The sequence below is a fragment of the Ascaphus truei genome, chromosome 19 (genome assembly GCF_040206685.1).
Source record: "Ascaphus truei isolate aAscTru1 chromosome 19, aAscTru1.hap1, whole genome shotgun sequence".
In the NCBI taxonomy this organism is placed as follows: Eukaryota; Metazoa; Chordata; class Amphibia; order Anura; family Ascaphidae; genus Ascaphus; species Ascaphus truei.
The window spans coordinates 36,063,080-36,084,375 of record NC_134501.1 but is presented as its reverse complement, the minus strand read 5'-3'; the positions used below and the strand labels follow the sequence as shown (position 1 = coordinate 36,084,375).

The window sequence follows — 21,296 nt, the reverse complement described above, 5'->3', positions numbered from 1 at the left end:
TCCCGGGGTACCCGCGGGCCTGCGGTACCAATGTTGCACCTCCAAAAACAATAAACAAGAATTATAACTAAATACACCCCCCTAACACATACTATACAGTAATGGCCAAAATTACTATTATCCTGTAACAGGGGACTTATCCCTGTTCAGTAATGTGCCTTTAATCTAGCAGTGTGGTAGTTAATTACTAAACACCATCTGCCTGATTAGATTGCTTACAAAAGCCTGCCTTTGAGGCAGGAAGTGACTCTCCTTAGCTCTGACTGAGAGCTGACCTTTGGAGCTGACCGGTCTTGAGCTCTGCACAGCAGAGCTGATTTCAAGACACAGGGAAAACTACTACACCTGAAGCTGAACCAGGAAGTGTGAAGATTTTCCCACCAAGAAACAGATAAGACTTTTATTCTTAAGAGACTGCTTATATCATGCTATATGTTTTGGGGCTGCGAGACATGCTTAACTAATGGAGATGTGAACTAATTGCATAGGATTTAACTAGAAATACTCCCAAGTGAATAGAAGCTTTGTTCCCCCCCTGTGTTTGGATGAAAAAGGAAAAGGCACAATAAAGCCTATTATAATTTCACCTTATAAAAGCCTCCAATTGTGTACCTCTGTGAATGTCCGTCTACATATCCACATATGGATAATAATGCATTTGGCCATTTTAAATACATATAACATTCAATAAATACAGTCAAAACATATTACACTTACCTTCTACAGGCACCCACAATGAAGGCCATCTTCATCCTCATCTTTATTCTGCCCATGCCCCTCCGGTGCTGCTAAACATGCACAACAATCACAATAGCCAATGTAATGTCCCTTAAGCCCTTAATCACCATAGCGGTTATTAATCGCTACAGTTATTAAGGGGTTAACCCACCCTCACCCACCACTCGGGAGGCCTACATACCCTCCCCCACTAACCCCCCACCCCGTGAGGCCTAACCACCCTTACCCACTACCCACAAGGGAGGCCTTCCCACATACCCTTGGGGCCAATACACCCTCCCCCCACCCCCAACACATAAAGTACAATAATGTGCAAAATAGCTATTATCCAGATATGGACACATAAAACATGCATAAATCAAAACATGAACTTTTAATCTTAAAATCACCACATTGCATGTTAAAATAAATCCAGCATTGATTGCAAATATAAGCCAACAAATCACCAGCTCCACAAATGTATATGAAATGTCACACAATTGCATTGAGTGTGTACATGATGCAATTAATCTGTGCATCATGTAACACTATGCAAAATATATGTAACAATAAAATACACTATGAACAATGTCCCCTAACCATCAATGCCATCATGAAAATCAATTAGAAACTAACCAACATCAATACAATTAGCATCAATCAATTAATCCATTTCCTCAAACGATTAAAATACAATACAAATCAATTATACAATTTCCTATTCAATTCCTAAAGCCAAACCATTGCCAAAACAATTCTAATTTAAAGTAACCACCATCATTTTAATCTAACTACCAGAAAGAAGCAATTACCTAAATACAAATTACATTATTCACAACAATAACAAAATAAAGCTGCTAAATACATTATCCATACATGAAAAGAACCTAAACATGATCTTCGGGGGTGGTTCTTTGAGAGAGAACTGCACCGGCTCCCACGTCGGAAGCGTCAACTTCTAGGGTAAAGGGGAGGGTGGGGACGGGATGTCGCAGAATGGGGGCTGATACAAAGGTTCTTTTGAGAGACTCAAAGGCACGACTGGCCTCCAATGGCCAAGAGGAAGGATCGGCCCCTTTTTTGGTAAGGGTTGTAATGGGTGCTACCAAAGTAGAAAAACCAGCAATGAATTTCCTATAATAATTTGCAAAGCCAAGGAAGCAATGAATCGCCTTTAAGGAGTTGAGTTGTGGCCATTCGAGTATAGAATTGAGCTTCTCCGGATCCATGGTAAACCCTTGGTCCGAGACAATGTATCCCAGGAAAGTGGTTGAGGATTGATGAAAGACACACTTCTCCATCTTGGCGTACAGCTTGTTGGCCCGTAGACGAGATAGCCCATCTTGGTATGGAGAATGTGTTCCTCGAGGGTCTTGGAAAAGATGAGGCTATCATCCAAATAGATAATCACAAATAAATTCAACAGATCACGGAAAACCTCATTCATAAAGTCTTAGAAAACTGCAGGTGGATTGCACAACCCAAACGGCATCACAAGGTACTCATAGTGACCACTGCGCGTGTTGAACGCGGTCTTCCACTCGTCTCCACTGAGGATGCGAATAAGGTTATAGGCCCCCTGTAAATCAAGTTTAGAAAAGATCGTTGAGCCTTGCAACCTATCGAAGAGCTCAGAGATAAGAGGCAAAGGGTAGCGATTCTTGATGGTAATCTTATTTTAAAAAAGTAAATCGATACACGGGCGAAGCGTCCCATCTTTCTTTTTTACAAAAAAAATCCTGCTCCGGCGGGGGAGGTGGATATCCGGATAAAGCCTTTTAGAAGGTTCTCCGTGATATACTCGGCCATGTCCTCCGTCTCAGGCAAAGATAGTGGATATGAACTGGCTTTGGGAAAATGGGCACCCGGAATAAAGTCAACCGGGCAGTCGAAAGGGCGATGAGGGGTGAGCTCCTCGGATTTGGCCTTACTGAAGACGTCCAGGAACTCCGAATAAACCTCCGGTAGGGTGGCGTCTTGCGGGGGAAATGTTTCCAAAACGGCCAATACCGTAGAGGACGGAGGAGGCACTTCCACATGGGGGGGATCTCCATTGGACGGGGAACTCGGCAGTTCAATCGATAATGGGATTGTGAAGTTGTAGCCATTGTAGGCCCAGAATGAGTTGAACCGAAGGGGAATGGATGACATCAAAATAAATGATTTCCAAATGTCCATCCTTCATAGAAAGTTCAATGGGAAGTGTCTCAAAGGAGATAAAGGCTGGCTGAAGAGGTCGACCATCGATAGCCTCCAACCCGACCGGAATGGCCTTCTCCCGGAGAGGGATGTTGTACTGGATAGCAAAAGCATGATTCATGAAGTTCACTCCGGATCCAGAATTGAGGAAGGCCAGGGCAGGGATTTGGATGCTGACGTACTTAAGGAAGACAGGAAGTAAGATGCGCTTGGGGAGATCCTGTGCGGCAGAGGGGAAAGAAAAGATAGTACCCAGTGAAATCTCCTCATACCTCACTGGGTGTTGGCGTTTCCCGGCCTCAAGGGACAACGCGGCAAGATGTGCCCAGGAGATCCGCAATAGAAGCACAGGCCCTCATTCCTCCGACGTAGTCGCTCCGTAGAAGAAAGTTGATGGCTGCCCAGTTGCATGGGTTCAGGAGTGTCCAATGCCGGTAAGGCAGGAGCAGGACACCTGGAAGCGGAAGGCATAGAAACAGGAGTACAAGGACGTTGATGTTCAGCCCGCCTTTCCAGAAGTCGTTGATCCACCCTGATGCCAAAGCAATCAAGCCCTCCAATGAGGATGGCCTTTCACAAGCCGCCAGTTCGTCCTTTAAGGATTTCGAAGGCCCTGCCAGAAAGCCGCGAAAAGTGCACCATCATTCCAGTCAGTCTCAGCTGCGATTGTTCGGAATTCCAGAGCGTTCCGCGCCACAGATTTCCGACCCTTTGAAATGTGGAACAAGGAGGAAGCAGCCATATCACTACGTCCAGGGGTGTCAAAGACTAAACGAAATTCTCTCTTAAAGTTGGGGAAGCAGTAAGTGAGTTCCGGTTTTAGCTCCCAGATTGGTGAAGCCCAGGCCAAGGCGTCCCCGGTGAGAAGGGAGAAAATATAAGCTACTTTAGTTTAGTCCGTGGGGAAGCGAGAAGGTGACAATTCGAATTGTATCTCGCACCGATTTAAAAACCCACGGCAAGCAAGCGGGTTTCCAGCGTATTTACTAGGTGTTGGGATCCGCAACTCCGAAGAGCCTGTTCCTTCTCGGGAAACAGTGGGAGGGATAACGGAACTGGAGACATTAACCTGGGGAATCTGAGAGGTTAAGGATGCAACCTGTTGGTTAAGAGCAGTAACCTTGTTGTCCAAAAAGGTAAAGTGTTTAGAGATAGTGGTCAGGGTATCTTCCACCTCAGGGGGGTCTGGGTCTGATGGGCTCTGCATAATGTAACGCTTGGCCTGTCCACAAGCCAGACGAGACCCCGGGACTGAGGTGGAAAGGACAAATACCACACACCTAACAGTAAACGGGGGCGGGGCCGGAGTGTGGAAGTAGCGTAGCTGGTCCAGGGAACAAAAATAGAAAGAGTTCAGTACTTGCCAAATTCAGCGTAGAAGGGTTAAGTACGTAAGCCAATGGTCTAGGTGTTGGGAGAGCAGCGTGGTAGAGTGTCCGTAAGCCTGGGTCGTGGAGAGGAGAGAGCTGTGTCGTAGGGGTCCGTTAGCCGAGTCCAAGGGATATAGAAGACAGCGAGGTAGAGAGTCCAAAGCCAAATCCAAGGGGTCCAGAGAGCAGCGTGGTCAAAGTCCAAAGCCAAAGTTGAAATCCAGGGAGGTCAGCAGAGAATCCAGGAACAGGAACAGGGACTGAAACACAAGAGAGCCAAGCAGAAGCAGACAGCATCAAGGTACAGGAGCTATGCAGAGCACTGTGGTAATGGAGAGACCAGGCTAAATAGTGGGCTGGGACCTATCAGGGGAAAGGAAGGAGCGGAGGTGCGGTCCAGGGGTAGCCCTGATAGGAGAGAGGAGCCTGGGGGCGGACCTGGTGGAACAGGGGCAGGAAAGCGCGCCGATGCGTACGCCGTAATGGAGGAGGCGGGACCAGGCTCCTGGCACCATGAAATCGAAGCCTGGGTCCGTGCGCGTCACCCCTACAGGCGTGGAGACAGCCACAGGGGAGATGCCGAGGGCCGGGGAACGCCGCCGGGGGTTAGAGGCAGCGGGGAAAAGAGGTAAGGAAGCGCCGATAGCGGGAGTCCCCGCAGCGCGGGTCCTTACACAGCCCTGGAGGATTGAGGCGGCCTGCCGTGCTGCCTGGTGAAAGGTGCCCATGGAGGTGCCTGTCAGGAGAATCTTCCTTCTACCAGTCTACAGAAGGGGAGCGCAATCTTTTTCTCCTGCGCCTCCCTACCGGCTGTCCCTCTCTCCGAGCACCCCCATACCTTGGTTCCGCCGTTCTGCACGTCATGATGTCACGTTGCCATGGCTACGCGTCTCCAAAAGCCATCTGAACCAATGTAAGTGAAGTTTACAGAGGCCTTAGCCGCTTAATTTAAGTGCCTTCGGGAAGTGTGCAGGGCCTCGGTAAATCCTGGGCCCCCCGCAGGTAATCTCACGCCCCCCAGTTTGCGCACCCCTGGTCTACAGCAAGGAAGGTGAAGGAGAGGGGGAAGGAGAAAGAGGATGGAAGGAGAGAGAGGAGTGAAGGACAGAGAGGGGGGAAGAGAATGACTGGGGAAGGAGAGAAAGGGGGGAATGAGAGATGGGAAGAAAGTGGAGTGAGAGAGAGGGGACAGGGATATTGTGAGAGAGAGGGTACAGGGATATTGGGAGAGGAGTGAGAGATAGGGGACAGGGATATTGGAAAAGAGGATGTGAGTGAGCCCACTGCCTACAGGCTGCTCTGGAGGATTGAGGGGGCCTTTTAGAGCCCTGTGGAAGGGGCCTGCCAAGCTGCCTGCTGAAAGGTTCCCAAAGAGGTGCCTGTCAGGGGAACCTCCATTCTACCAGTCTACAGCATGCTGCAGGGACAGGCACCTCCATGGTCCCCTTTACTACGCTGGCCTAGTACAGGATTCGCAGCTGTCGCCCCCTCTCGGCGGCCCTGGGCGGCGTTTCAAAGCTCCCGCGCCCTGCGGGCCAATAGAAACTCATGACATCATCAGGTTCGGAGGTGTCATCAGGACGTCATTCACTCTCCTACAGTCTACGTCATTCTTGCACTGCCATGGCTCAAGTTGCATAATCCTCCTGTAGATTGTACAGAATCTTTATCCTGTTATATAGTAGGCGCTGGTGCATGTGTGAATGCGCGCCGGGTATTGCGCGGGCGTTACGTTTGTATAGGGCAAGCTGTGATGCTAGGGGGGTGGCTATGACGCGCGCGCATCCCAAGAATACAAATGTCTGGTTTACAGCCAATGATCATTGACGCCCACGCACTATATTACAGACCTTAGAGGCCTGTGGAGGGGGCCTGCCGAGCTGCCTGCTGAAAGGTGCCCAAGGAGGTGCCTGTCAGGGGAACCTCCCTTCTACCAGTCTATAGCATGCTGCCTGGACAGGTACCTCCATGGACACCTTCCAGCAGACCCCCTCTGCGGATCAGGCCAGATTAGGTTTGCCGGCAGGATAGTGAGGGAGAGAGGCAGCAGCTGGGGGTTCCATGTAGGAGGGCTCGGGAGCCACAGGTTGCCGACCTCTGGTATAGGGAGCCGTTTGTAACATTACATTTTTGTTAACACTGTTGCTGTCTTTATGTTTGCACAATTGATTGTGGCCTGTCCTAAGACATTTTGTCAGCAAAAAATACTTTGTCACTCATTCTGTGGGCAAAAGTGCATACCCACCAATTCTAATAATAATAATAACATGTTCTTGTATAGCGTTGCTAGTTTTACGAATTGGTGTTTGTGGGATCCTCCAGTTTAGATAACATTAAAAAAAATGAATTCAATAGCAGGAATTACACAGTACACAATAATATAACTTTATGAACACACTTTGCAGAGCCCTGGAGAGAACAATACAGCAGATCTTTACATTGTGTCAGTGAGCAAATTGCATTATCTGATATCCCTCTATGCATCACGCTTATACAGAAAAGGAATCCACCATGTGTTACTGTTCTCAAACTTTACACAGTCAAAAATCAAATTCTATATTTGAATATATCTAATATTTTATTGTTTTTATTAACATGTAGAATATACAGAAACATAACATTCTAATAACACATCTTACAATTAAAACCAAGCAGTACATTTGTTTTATGTGGGTCTACTGACTCTCTCCCTATGGCATCCAATTGAACAAGACCACATTCTGCTTAGGCACAGCTGCTCTTTGTGGTCGATGCCTTTTGAAGCTCTGACTTGAGCTTTTCCATGTTTTGCATCAGATGGAGCACACTTTCATAAAGGTATTGAACATCCCATTTACTGGCCATTGTTTTCTTCCATTCCGATGTCTCCTGGACCTCCTTGCATAGTTGTTACAAGAGAGCTTCCAGATGTGGTATGCTCCATTCGTGTTTTTGGATAGAAATGGAATCCGCCATGAACTTTTCCCTTTCCTTCTTTAATTTTGCAAAATTCTCATTTAGTGTCTTGGTTATAAATGCTGATGTTCCGATTATTTCTTTGATTACTGCAATTTGTCCCTGTCGCTGCAGAACCTGGATCGTTATTTTGTTGTAGTCTTGTTGGTGACTGTAGCTCAATTTTACAAAAATCACCAGGGAGAACAGAAGTAAAATGTTGGTGATTTTGGGATGGTATCTGGTGAGATGATCAAAGAAAAATTAGTGTTATAGCGCTAAAACTTAAATACTATCTAGTGAAATATCAACAATAAGTGATAAACTATATATATAAACTATATATATAATATATATATATATATATATATATATATATATATATATATACTAGGCTGTCGGGTACAAAACTGATAAGTACAATCAGAAACAGAACATATAACACATTAACCAGGCAATCTTGTATAGGTAACTACTCCCAGCTTCAAAAATAGCGATACAGAGACTCTGAGAAATAATCTGAGAGACCCAAAAATGAAAAGTATATGACATATATGAAGTCCAAAAGATGGTTCTAAATCCACAGCAAATCAGGTTATAAGTTCTTGGCCAAATAACATTGCATATTGTGTACAATTAGGGATTGAACTGACAAAGAAAGATGGACCCAATAAGAGAGTAGCTAGAGAAACTAGAGCCAGCCTTGAACCGAACCCTTAGTAACTCATTAGCATAAATATCTCGGTCCTAGCTTCTGCATCCCTTAATGGCCAAAGGTATTGAGGTAAATACCTGTGTCCTTATGGTAAAGCCTTGTAGAATCCCGCGTGCTGAAGCTATGGTGATACCGAAGCCTCAGACCTTCCGGGAAAAACTTCAGGCTGCTCACATGGAGGTGCCCGTCTCCTCTCGGCGTTCTCCAATAAGGTGTAGCGAATTGTCGGAACCTGCGCTGCGGAAGTGCGTTACTCCAATCGTGGGGCAGTAGAGTTGAAAAAATTGGTGGAACAGCAGGAACCCAGAAAAAGCACCGATCAACTCACCAGTGGTAGCAAAAAATAAAAAAGGTTTATTGAATTACATTGTTAAAAACAAAAAACAAACTAACGTAACAAACAAAATCTCCTACATGTTTCAGGCTCTCCAGCCTTTTCTCAAGGAGTACTCCACTTTGCACTGTCGGTACACACAGCAGGATTTCTCTCCTCTCCTACACGTGGCTAGCAGCGAGGGAAGGGGGGGTAATCCGAATAGAGCGATCACGCCAGAGTCGATACAGTGGCTAGTTGACTCCTCTCAGTGTCCTCCCACCTCCCGATAGCGGCCACGCGCCCGCGCGTTCACATGTGCAGAATAAGGAAGTAGTCTGCTGTTACAGCCTGCTTGTAGCTGAAACTGCTCCGTGTGTTGGCACAGCACTAAAAGTCAATAACGGTGACACTTGCACCACCCTACGCGTTTCGTGAAGCAGCCTTCACTTCATAAGGGGTTATGGTTAGCTAGGCATGGTTCCTCTTAAATACCCTTGCTAATTGAATAATAATTATCATTAAAAACTCTAATCAAACAATTGCATAAGGTTAAAAGTATCATGCTCTATCACTATGACATATAATACACTTACATACATAACATGACAAAACAATAATAGACATAATACAAATACATATATATATTTCCTATATGCTCCATTAGGTGGCCCAAGGATGCCCATTATGAATCATATAGGAGCATTATTATGCCACACTAACTATATATATAAGCAGTGCTAATTACAGCATGAATGGAAACAGATATAGATGACATTGAACACTCCAAACGAATCCAAAAACATTTATTTTTCCAGAAAAGACCCCAAATCAAAATCAATATTAAGCCCACTGGGATAAGAGTTTTTAATTCATAAATCCAGCAGGCTTCACGTTTATTGATTTGTTTAACTTATTTCCACCCCTCCAATCGGGTAAAAAAAACCTCAATAGCTTGGCAGATCAATCGTTTAGGATTTGTATAATGATGTAATAGGAAATTATGTGACACACTGTGTAGTAAGTCCTTTACGGATATTGTACACATGTTCGTATATCCTTCTTTGATATGTTCTTTCTGTTTTGCCTACATGTTGCAGGCCACACGGGCACTGCAATAAATAGACAACAGACTCAGATTTACATTTAATTACAGAACTAATCTGATATTCCTTAGTGGTCACATTTGATTTAAATGTTTCGCTACTGACGCTATGTAGACATGTTGTACATTTTGAACATAGAATAAAGCCCCTTTAGAATTTGGATGAATTGTAGTCAAATTCTTGTTTTTTAGGGGGCAACTTGGAACTAGCTTATTTTTTTAAATTGCTAGCTTTTTTTAAAAATAATAGAGGGTTGGGGAGTCAGAATTTGTGATAATGTTGTATCCTGGAGCAATATAGGCCAATGTTTGGAAAATATTTTTCGAATTTTTGGGGCTATTAAATTATATTGAGTAATGAATGATACTTTATCTTGTGCTCCTGGAGATTCCTGCTTCCTCTTATATTCTAACAATTTATCCCTGCCCATTTGTTGGACCAAAGCGAGTGTCTCATCAAGCTTCCCAGCAGAGTATTTCATCTCTACAAATTTATTTTTAAGTTCATCCGCCTGTCTTGCAAACGCCCCATCGCTGGAGCAATTACGTCTCAGGCGGACGAACTGCCCCTTAGGAATATTTTTTAGCCCTTGAGGATTGTGATGACTATCTGCCATCAAATACTTATTTGCTTGCACTGATTTAAAATATGTTTTAGTGTGGATATTATTATCACTCACACTGATATTTAAATCACTGAGGAGGACTGAACTAGCCACAGTATTGACTCTGGCGTGAACGCACCGTTCGGATTACTCCCCCTCCCCCTTCCCCCGCTGTAAGCCACATGTAGGAGAGGAGAGAGATCCTGCTGTGTGTACCCACGGTGCAAAGTGGAGTACTCCAAGGAGCATTCCTGTGCTGCTATTCGGACAAATAACATCTCAAAAGCCTGCTTTTATCCTGCTTTTTGTAAGTAGGATTCCAATTTCTCTTTACATATCTTATGTTTGCTCGTGAGACCCATTGAAGATCACAGGAGTATCTATCTGGACATTGATATACAGTATGGTCAGATTTCACTGTTTGTTTCAGGCGCCTGGTTTATGTGTTATATGATATGGTGAGATGAGAAACATTTATTGAAGAAATCCAAGCTTGGTTCCATTCTAACATCAGCCACCAAAATGCTCTAGAAGCCGCATGCTCAAACTGCCTCCCTGCATTCGGTCTCTGGATGAAACGTTTGAAGATAGTATGCTACCTTTGGACTAATTCACTGTTGTGCCCCCCGTTGATTGAAGACCATCATCAGGTGTGTGATGAATACTGAGCGATGGCTGGTTGCTGATCTCACAGTGCTGCCTTAGGAATCTCTTTGAGGCTCTGCCCTTGGATAATATAATCCCAGTGTAGGAAGTGCTGCTGCCAATATCATTGGCAGACGTACATCTTCCTCTGGTCATCATTTTGTGAGACATATACCGGATCCATGATTCTTCCCTGGCAAACACAGAGGAAAGGAACTTGTTTAATACCTCTTCTTTTTCCTTATCTCCAAAAATCTGCCTACCCATCTCACACTGAAAGGGTCCTATATTTTCGTTTCTCATTTTTTTGTTATTAAGGTACTTAAAGCTGCAGTTCAGGCAATATCCTGCATGTGTGTGTTTATTAATAAATCAGTTCTGTAGTAAGAAAAAATACTTTTAGCATTTTCTGTTTTAAAAAAAACAACTTTGAAAGACCAATTTTCTTGTATTCTATTTTAACAAGCATGCTTGTTCCTATAGCAACCATTTACATTACCCATATTTAAAGATATCGCCAAACTTTGCCGATCAATAGACGGAGAACGAATTGACCGGCAGCTATGCCGTTCTTTAGGTAATTAGAGATTGCCCACATGAAACTATTGAAGTAAAAAAAAAATTTTTTAAAAAGACTGAACTGCAGCTTTAAAGAACTTCCTAGGGTTGATCTTACTTTCTATTGCAATCCTTTTTTCATTATCCATTTTTGCTAATTTGATTGTCCTTTTGTCATTTTTGAGAGACAGTGGGTTGACAGTGACTGGGTGGGTCAGTGACTAGACAGTGACTGGTTGAGTGGGTGGGTGGGGACAGTGACTTAGACAGTGACTGGGTGTGTGGGTGGGAGACAGTGACTGGGTGGGTTGGTGGGTGGGAGACAGTGACTGGGTGGGTGGGAGACAGTGACTGGGTGGGTTGGTGGGTGAGAGACAGTGACTGGATGGGTGGGAGACAGTGACTGGGTGGGTGGGAGACAGTGACTTTGGGTGGTTTGACAGTGACTGGGTTAGACAGTAACTTTGGGAGACAGTGGGTTAGACAGTGACTGGGTGGGTGGGTGTTAGACAGTGACTGGGTGGGTGGGAGACAGTGACTGGGTGGGTGACAGTGACTTACCTTGACTGGGTGGGTGCAGCTTGCCGCCGGACTCTTCCCCCTCCTGCCCCCGATATCCCTGCGGCAGCTGCCCGGGAGGGGAGGTGGGTTTGGGGTGTGGGAGGTGGGCTCGGGGTGGGGGGGGGCCACGGGAGGTGGGCTCGGGTGGAGCGCGGGAATCTGGCCGCGGGGGGAGCGCGGGAAGCTGGCCGCAGGGGGAAGCAGGCCGCAGGTTAGCTGGTACTTCCCCCTCCGTCCCACGTTGGGAGCGATGGGGGGGAAGCGGCCCTGACCTGCGCATGCGCACCGGGTCCTGCGCACCGGGACCGCTGGGGAATTGCAGCCATTTTTCGCCACGCGTCTGCCCCGCAATTCCTGAGGACGTGCCCCAAGAGCCGCAAGTGGCTCGCGAGCCGCGGTTTGACGACCCCTGCCCAAGGGTATACACTGATAAGTGTGCTTTTCTAACAATGTGTTTTAAAGACTGCCAATTTATCCCTGCAAAAACATAATCCCAGTGTGTAGATTAGACCTCAGTTTATTAAAATCTGCCTTTCTAAAGTTTAAGGTCTTTGTTTAACCCAAGTAATCTGTTTTTTGATCATTTATTTCAAATGAGACCATGTTATGATCACTGTTACCCAAATGTTCCAGGACTTGAATATTTGTTATTACTTCTACATTGTTTGATACTGTATGACCAAATCCAGTTCTGCCCCTCTCCTGGTTGGTTCCTCAATAATTTGGGTCATATAATTGTCTTTAAGCACCCCCAAAAAACTATTTCCTTTTGTTGTAATGCTAATATCATTTCCCCAGTCTATGTCTGGATAATTAAAAAAAACCATTATGCAAACATGACCCAGTTTTGATTCCTGTCTCCAATTGCAAAAGTATTTTAGCTTCCTCAATCTCACAGATATTTGGTGGTTTATAGCATATCCCAACAAACATTTTCTTTATACTTTTGCCTCCACTGCTAATTTCAATCCACAAGGTCTCTACATTTTCATCATTCCCTTCATAAACATCATCCCTAATAATAGGTTTTAAATCCGGTTTAACATATAAACATACTCAACCTCCCCTTCTATTTGTTCAATCCTTCGGAAAAAGGGAATAACCCTCTAAATTAACTGCCCAGTCATGAGTTTCATCCCACTATGTTTCAGTAATTCCTATGATATCACACTGCTCCCTTGCAGCTATTAATTCAAGCTCCCCCATTTTATCTGTCAGGCTTCTTGCATTAGCAAGCATGCATTTAAGGTTTTTTTCAGGCTTTACTATTATCTTATCTGCTCCTTCCTTTCTGCACCCACTTGGTTTAGTCTTTAGAAGTTTTCTAGTATTATCTGTATTTACTATGGGTGTCTCGCTGCTTGTCAAACTTGCACTTGCCCCCATTCTACCTCCATACCCCCTTGTATCCTCCTCTATTCCATTTAGTTCATTATCTGTTTCATTCCCCTCCCCCCTCCATCCTAGTTTAAAATCTCCTCCAACCTTTTTAGCATTCTCCCCCCTAGCACAGAAGATCCCTCTTCATTGAGGTGCAATCCGTCCCTAGAATATAGATGGCACCTCTCAGAAAAGGAGTCCCAGTGCTCTAAAAACCCAAACCACTCCTTCCTGCACCACTTTCTTAGCCATGCATTAACCTACCTAATCTCTGACGGTCTCCCTGCAGTAGCGCATGGCACTGGTAGTATTTCTGAAAATAGTACCTTGGAGGTCCTTGCCTTAAGCTTTTGGCCTAGATCCCTGTAATCATTTTTTAGGACCCTCCATCTTTCTCTAACTTTGTCATTGGTGCCAACGTGTACCAAGACCGCCAGGTCAATCCCAGCCCCTCCCCAACAATCTGTCGATCCGATCCGCAATGTGCCAAACCCGAGCACCCGGGAGACAACAAAATGTTTGGTTCATGTGGTCATGGCAACAGATTGCCCTATCTACCTTCCCAATAATGGAGTCCCCTACCACCACAATCTTTCTTTGTATCTGAGCATCCTGAGTCCCCACTGTGCTGGAGGAACTATTCCCCTGGCTGCTAGAGGAATTAGTCTCCCCCAGCCTTGCCATTTCTGCCCCGACATTCCCAATATCTTCACTCAACATGGCAAATCTATTGGGATGTGTCAGCTCAGAAACGACCTGCCTCTCCCTATTGCCCCTGCTTCCCCTTCTAACTGTCACCCAGCTACCTACCTGCTCCTCACTAACAGCAACCAAGCTACCGACCTGCTCCTCACTAACAGCGCCACCATCTGCACCACTAGTCGAAGCAAGGGCCTGCTCACTGAGCTCTAAACCCCTTTCAAAATTGCCAATGTCCCTCAATATTGCAAGTTGCCTCTTCAGATCAGCAATCTCTGACTCTAAAGTGACCGCCCGCTCACACTTTTCACAGCGGTATGCTCCTTGGAACAGCTGCTCCAAGTGAACATACATGTGGCAAGATGTGCATTGAGTGGCATTTTCAATCCTGCTCATTGTAGCAACTATGAAGTTTATAAGTACTAACAGTAAACTGTACTTCAATATACAGGCAGTCCTCGTTTTACAACGCTTCGTTTTACAACGAATGGCTTATCCAACGCTATGCAATGCATACCTATGTTCATTTTTACAACACCAAAACGGCTTATCCAACGCTCTTACGACGCTTTGCAAAGTTGTTTATGTGTATATAATATATATATATATATTATACTATATAATATATTATATTTTTATATTAATTATGTATTATGTAATATGATATATATATATATATATATATAATACAGGAGATGCACTATATCATTTATGTGTATGCTGCATATCTTATTGTCTGCGTAAAATATTTTGTGTATTTTAGCATTAAAAATGCCTTCAGGAACGGAACCTTTCATTTAAACAGTGTTCCTATGGGAAAACGTGTTTCGCTTTACAACGTTTCGCTATCCAACGCCATTTTGAGTAACGCATTGTGTCGGATAACCGAGGACTCCCTGCACTATACCTTGTTTAACTGCTTCCTTGTTAAAACTGCTTCTGTTTCTAACTGCACACACTTTAAACAACCAGCACTTCAAATCAATCACACAGATCAGTCAGTATACGCAAGCCTCTGTGTTTAACAGGGAAGAATCAAGTTCAATAGTAGTGCCGCAGGAAGAAGCCACAACCTGCATATTAATGAACAATTGGTTAACTGAGGAAGAAGAGGAATAGGGTAGGAACTGATCACCGCGCAAAAGTAGGGCTGGAGGCTTGTATCCAAAACAAAGATGATTTATTAAATGCGCATATTAGCAAGGAAGGCAAAAAAAGGTCCTCTAACGCGTTTCTCACCCGAAGGGTGCTTTATCAAAGAGTGTGAGTGATATCTTTAAATCCCCTGACAGCCCCCTGAACTGAGTGTATTTGGCGCCAAAATCCCCTGAAATCAGGTGATCGAGATTGAATGAAAGAAAGGCTACAAGAGCCTATATGGGACAAAACACCCAACAGGGAGTCAGTCTGAATATAAAAAAATAATACAACATTATATAAATGGTAAACAATGTGTTAATATCTATAAAGACAATATAAAAAAAACAGAGGGAAATCCCATCCTCTGCAGGTGGGTGGGGCCTGGGTCAGAGGGCAGGCCTAGGTCAGTGGGTGGGGCTGAAGCTGCAGCCTAAGAGAGAGGCTGGAAAAGGTGAGAGGGAGCGGAAGGGGCGGGGCTGAAGCTACAGCCTGAGAGACAGGATGGGAAAGGTGAGAGGGTGACGGGAAGGGTTAAATCACAGGGGTAAAAACAGATATAAAAAGGAAAGGATACAGGAAGTAAGAGACACAAAGAGAAAATGACATACAAGAGAGAAATACATAAGAGGGAAAAGAAAGACATGAAGGAGAGAGAGCAAAGAGAAAGAAAAGAGAGAGCAGAAAGAGAAGAGAAAGCAAAGAGAGAGAGCAGCGAGAAATAGCAGAGAGAGAGAGAGAGAGCAAAAAGTGCAGAGAGCAAAGAGAGAGAGCGCAAGCAAGGATAGAGAGCAAAGAGAGAGCAGAGAAAGAGGGAGAGAGAAGAGAAAGAGCAAAGAGAGAGACATGAGGGGGCCCTAAAAAAAATGCCTGGTGGGGTCCGCACATGTCTAGCTACAGTACTTTAACTAGACTGTATACTTATCAATAGGGGTGTAGCTAATCATTCAGTGTGACATTGGATTCACCTTGCTACCTATGTATGCTGGCCCATACAGGGGAAGCATTGTCTTGTACATAGCAGTTTACCCTGTCCAAGATCGCCACCCTATGGAGGATTTTATTAGTCCTATGTGGACATATATTCTGTGCATGTCAGAGTAATCTCAGCCGTGGGTTTTTGACCCCCTTGTGAAGACATTGAGTTCTCATTGGCTACTAGTCCACGTAATAAATTCCACAGTGGGTTCCTAATATAAGACCTTTTCTGGTCCCTCTCTGGGACCTACCTTGTTAATAGATACCATGATTCTCTTGATTAGATACTAGAGTATTAGGTGGAGCGGTTAGGTCACCACAATTGTTCTTTATTTCTCAGGCTGGCCAGAATGACATATGCTTACAGCCAATTCCCAAACGTCTGGTTACCACATTTTCTCCTCATCTTTATCCTCACCCTGTCAACTTTTACCTAACTACTCTTCCCTCCCCCGCTCCGACCCACCACTTAATTTTCACACTGCACCTATTGTCCCCCCACCTACCCCTTCCCTCCCATCCTACTGGGCTATCACTGAGTGCAGCGCCACCCAAATAGCCACCAGGCCCCCATCCCGATCCCCACCCTGCCATACCTTGAATTCATCCACCTACCTTCACAGGCCGATCAACTCAATCCATGACCGCTGCTGAAGAATGCCAGCCTGGCAATGAGCCAGGATCTGTAGTCACTGATCCTGCTGGCCACCTTCTGTACCCGGTGAGACCCGTACTACCTCAAACAGAAATATTGATAAGTAACTCTCCTTCTTCCTCCTGCAACCCACCTTTCCGCTCTCCCTCTACATCTCAAAGGGACCACTGTACCCAGCTAACACCCACCCCCCATTCCCACAATGGGGGGGGGGATTTCTTATGGAGCTAGAAATAGTGGGTTTCAGCTCTGGAGAGCATATGGTTCATAACCTGGTAAGAAAGAAAAAACAGGGGGGCCAGTGGGAAAACGGCTGCTTTAAACATTTCTGAGTCGGGTGGTGCCCTACTGTATATCCATATTTAATAATGGACATGAGAATAAGCATCGTCTTCCTCTCCCCGTGAACATACAGTTAACGTTGATACCACAGACCCTGTAAGTGTTAAAGCGTCTGTAAAGGAGGTGGAGAAGTATCTGGATGGACAGAATCTGGATCTAATTTTTAATAATGGAATTTTTTTTGTGTTTTCTATTTTTATTTTCTGTTATTGTTTTGGTGTTTGCTTTTTAATTGTGGTTTATTTTTGGTGTTTTGCTTTGTAATAATGGTGTTTCTGTGGTGTTTTCTCTTTTTTTTCTGGTGTTTTGATTCTTAACTCTGGAATTTGCTTTATTGATTTCTGGTATTTTATATGTGTTTACTTTTTATTGTTGTTTATTTGGAGATTGTTTTGATTGAATTAGATATTGTTGGTGGTTGTTTATTTTTTAGGTTGACCATTGACTGTGAAAGTAGTAGATCATGCCCATATTATATAGCGGCGATAAATGCCCCTATAGCGCCCCTATGCATTCAAATAAATACACAGAGCCCCCTCTATTTCCCCCCTCTTCCCATGTCTTTCTCTCCCGTCCGCCTTACTCACCCCCTCTTGCCTCGCATGTATTTATCTCCCCTGCATCTTACTCCCTTTTCCTCACTCCCTCACCTCACTCACCCCCACCTTCCGTCATTTACCCCACTCTCACTCAATCCCCACCACAAAATACATACCAACTATTACCACTCCCCCCAATACATATTAAAAAGATCCCCACTCCCCCAATACATATTAAAAAGACCCCCACTCTCCCCAATACATATTAAAGACCCCCACTCCCTAATACATATTAAAAAGACCCCCACTCCCCCCAATACATATTAAAAAGACCCCCACTCCCCCAATACATATTAAAAAGACCCCCACTCCGCCCAATACATATTAAAAAAAAAAACACTCCCCCCAATACATATTAAAAAGACCCCCACTCCCCCCCCCTCCTCCCCCAATACATATTTAAAAGTGCAGTAACCCCTGAAGGGACGTGTATCAGATCAGTGTTGGGGCAGTATGCAGGGCAGCCATCTTGGGATAACATGTTTTTCTGTAACTCCTTTCCCAAAGCCTTGTTTATGATAGACTCTTCCGTGTCCTGATTCACCTCCGTAAACTGAGGGCCTCGCTACAAGGGACACTCTCCCGTGCTGCAAAACAATAACAATGGTTTCTATCTGAACATAACTACTCACTGCGTAGGTCCCTAGCTTGATCTCTGCTCCCTCTGTCTCCAACTGTCACTAACTGTCCCAGAATCCTCCTGCTCATTTCCCCCACTCCTCCCAATACATATTTAAAAGACCCCCACTCCCCCAATACATATTAAAAAGACCCCAACTCCCCCCCAATACATATTAAAGACCCCAACTCCCCCCAATACATATTAAAAAGACCCCTACTCCCCCAATACATATTAAAAAGACACCAACTCCCCCCAATACATATATACATATTAAAAAGACCCCCACTCCCCCAATACATATTAAAAAAGACCCCCACTCCCTAATACATATTAAAAAGACCCCAACTCCCCAAATACATATTAAAAAGACCCCCACTCCTCCCAATACATATTAAAAAGACCCCAACTCCCCCAATACATATTAAAAAGACCCCCACTCCCCCAATACATATTAAAAAGACCCCTACTCCCCCAATACATATTAAAAAGACCCCTACTCCCCCAAAAATATTAAAAAGACCCCACTCCCCCCAATACATATTAAAGAGACCCCCCACTCCCCCCCCAAAACAATGGCTTCTATCTGAACCTAGCTACTCACTGCGTAGGTCCCTAGCTTTATCTCTGCTCCCTCTGCATCTCCAACTGTCACTAACTGTCCCAGAATCCTCCTGCTCATTTCTCTTGTCTCTGGGCAGGAAAAGGGGCGTGGCTAAGCTCCTGCCTGGTGATTGGCAGAACACCATCAACAGAGGGTTTTACTAGAATGCTTCTTTAACCCTAAATAGTAACTCCAATAAGGAGATCACATACACACCTACCTTGGCACCTAATCCCAGCCCCCACATAGAAAAAATGCAATTCCTAATAAGTACTAATAACATGATTCCCCCCCCCCCCCAAAAAAAAAAATAATCAGCCCACATTTCAGCCCCCTTCCCTTAGAATTAGATTCCCCAATGAACCAGACACCCTCCCCATTGCGACCCAGAGACACCCTCCGACCTTTCCTTATCAGCTGCTCCTTGTCCCTCCACAGCCCGGACACGGTGGAGTTGAAAAGGCGTCTGCATTGAGAATCCATCGCTAGGTAGGGACGGGATGGGGTCAGTGGCCGGGGGTCCCGGGCCCCGGTAAGATGGGGGTCCCGCTAAGCATCAGAGGAGAGTTTGGAGATCAGACAGACCCCCTTGGGTGTCAGCTCGTCTCCCCCTCCCGGGGTGTGAGCCCCCCGCAGGGGGAGGTGCGTACGGTTCAGACTACATAAGCCTACTTCACACCGCCTTCTTACTTTCTGCCCATTGAGAAACTATTCTCCAAGACAACAATTCACCGCAAAGAGATTCCACCTTGCCAGCTTTCTCATATTGAGAGCTTTGGCGCACTGTTCAATGTGCCTCCATAAACATTTTATTTTTTATTTTCTTCTCTTCTAAATTCTGCTTTCTTGGAGATATTTGGCAATAGCTTCATACGTGATGTGGCCAAAATTGCCTACAATAACGAAAACCTAAGATATTTTTTTTTTCCCGTGTAATATTATCCCTTCCACACCTGAGATCATATTAAGATATCTTAATTCTAGGCAGACCATTCAAAGTGTGCGAGTGTGTGCGCACATATTATAGACAACTACTGTACCATGTTAATAAAATATTCCATTTGAAAAGCCTTTTTCGGTATTTGAATTGCTTTTGAATAGTGTTTTTTACCTGAATGTAACACTGCGGCATTAACTTTTTAACTTTCCAAGAAATCTATTAATATTTTTGCTTGCACTTTTCTAAACGCCCATAGATTCCCCACACACATTCACCACAAAATGAATTAACAACAAATAAAGATTTTCCATCATTAATTTAAAGGGCTCTTTAAACTGAATACACATTATGCAAACTTGACGCTGCTTTAATAATAAATTGATCTTGACAGCAAAATTAGATTCAATTAAATAGAATTAAAATTGCCTACCATAATGAAAACCCAAGATATTAGGTATGTTCCGTTTGCCCACCTATCCCACCATAATAAGCACATATATCTGATATTAGCTAACCCATAAATGGTTAAAACCTTCAGAGACCCCAATACAAATTTACTGTGTATAACTTCAGTTTCTGATTTGCTCCTTTTCTACTCACTTACTCACTTACTCACTTACTCACGTGCTCAGTGAATGCTTCGCGACTTTCATGCATGACGGGGACTCTGCGTGGCGGCTGGCTGCGGCGATCTCCATCTTCTCCCCTGTATAGGTTGGACTGTGATCCCGTTGCTCCAGTTAAAATGGCCGTGCGGCGTAAAATTATGCCGCGTTGCCATGGCACCGGGATGCTGTGACCTCGCGGCGTTACATTACGTGACGCCACGTAGCCTCCCGTTGCCATGGCAACGCAGCGTCATTTGACACCACGCGGCCATTTTAACAGGAGCTGCAGGGGAACACTACAACTTCAGAGATAATACGCAAAGCGCAAGAACTCCTCCTATATGGTGAATATTCAATCTCGCAGGAATCAGGTAATGTTGATGCTTAATTCTCAATATGCAAAAAGGGAAAAAGGAAGAAATATAGTGCAACGCACTTTAATATAATAACAATAGTTCAGCCAGGAGGAGCTCGAATGCACTCACATGCTCACGAATAAAAACAAGCAATTGGACCACTCTGGGTCCTGTAGTATATGGTGCCGCTCAGTTGTCTAGTGAATACAGCCGCGCGTCCTCCCAACGCTCTCACTTCTGCGATCGGGATGGCGCCTGACGTCACAGATCCTCTCAGCCTATCAGCATCTGCTGCTGGAGCCTCTCAGATTCGGCAGAGAGGAAAGGTATGCGAACAGGTCAGCGGGGGACACCGTAGCTATTACAAACAATAGTCGGCACCAACTTCACAGGACTGCAACAGGGGTAATATCCACGGGGTGTAACGGGAACCCTACGCGTTTCATCCGGATGCAACCGGACTTCCTCGGGAGTATGGATATGTAGCCTTGTGGTCTGAGTTAAATAGTCCCAAAACTAACAACGTCACGACGTAACAGGGGTAAATCTAAACCTGATTGGCTAAAACATATCACAATACTGTACATCAGGGGTGGGGAACCTTTTTTCTGCCAAGGGCCATTTTGATATTTATAAAAATCATTCGAGGGCCATCCA

The 21,296-nt window shown here is 44.8% G+C and overlaps 1 long non-coding RNA gene across 15 annotated transcripts; it reads right to left on the bottom strand.

Annotated features, from left to right (window-relative positions):
* Positions 1–6,845: 6,845 nt before the first annotated feature.
* LOC142470170 (uncharacterized) lies at positions 6,846–19,360 on the bottom strand. 15 transcript variants are annotated; one of them, XR_012789190.1, is made up of 6 exons: positions 19,140–19,360; positions 18,736–18,858; positions 17,928–18,099; positions 16,532–16,649; positions 8,013–10,796; positions 6,846–7,461 (listed from the first exon to the last, which is right to left on the bottom strand). It is a non-coding gene; the product is annotated as an uncharacterized LOC142470170 (long non-coding RNA). The 15 variants fall into 15 exon arrangements; XR_012789194.1 differs by lacking the exon at positions 18,736–18,858 and having other exon boundaries at positions 19,140–19,359; XR_012789204.1 differs by lacking the exon at positions 18,736–18,858 and having other exon boundaries at positions 16,532–16,653; positions 18,057–18,099; positions 19,140–19,358.
* Positions 19,361–21,296: the final 1,936 nt, after the last annotated feature.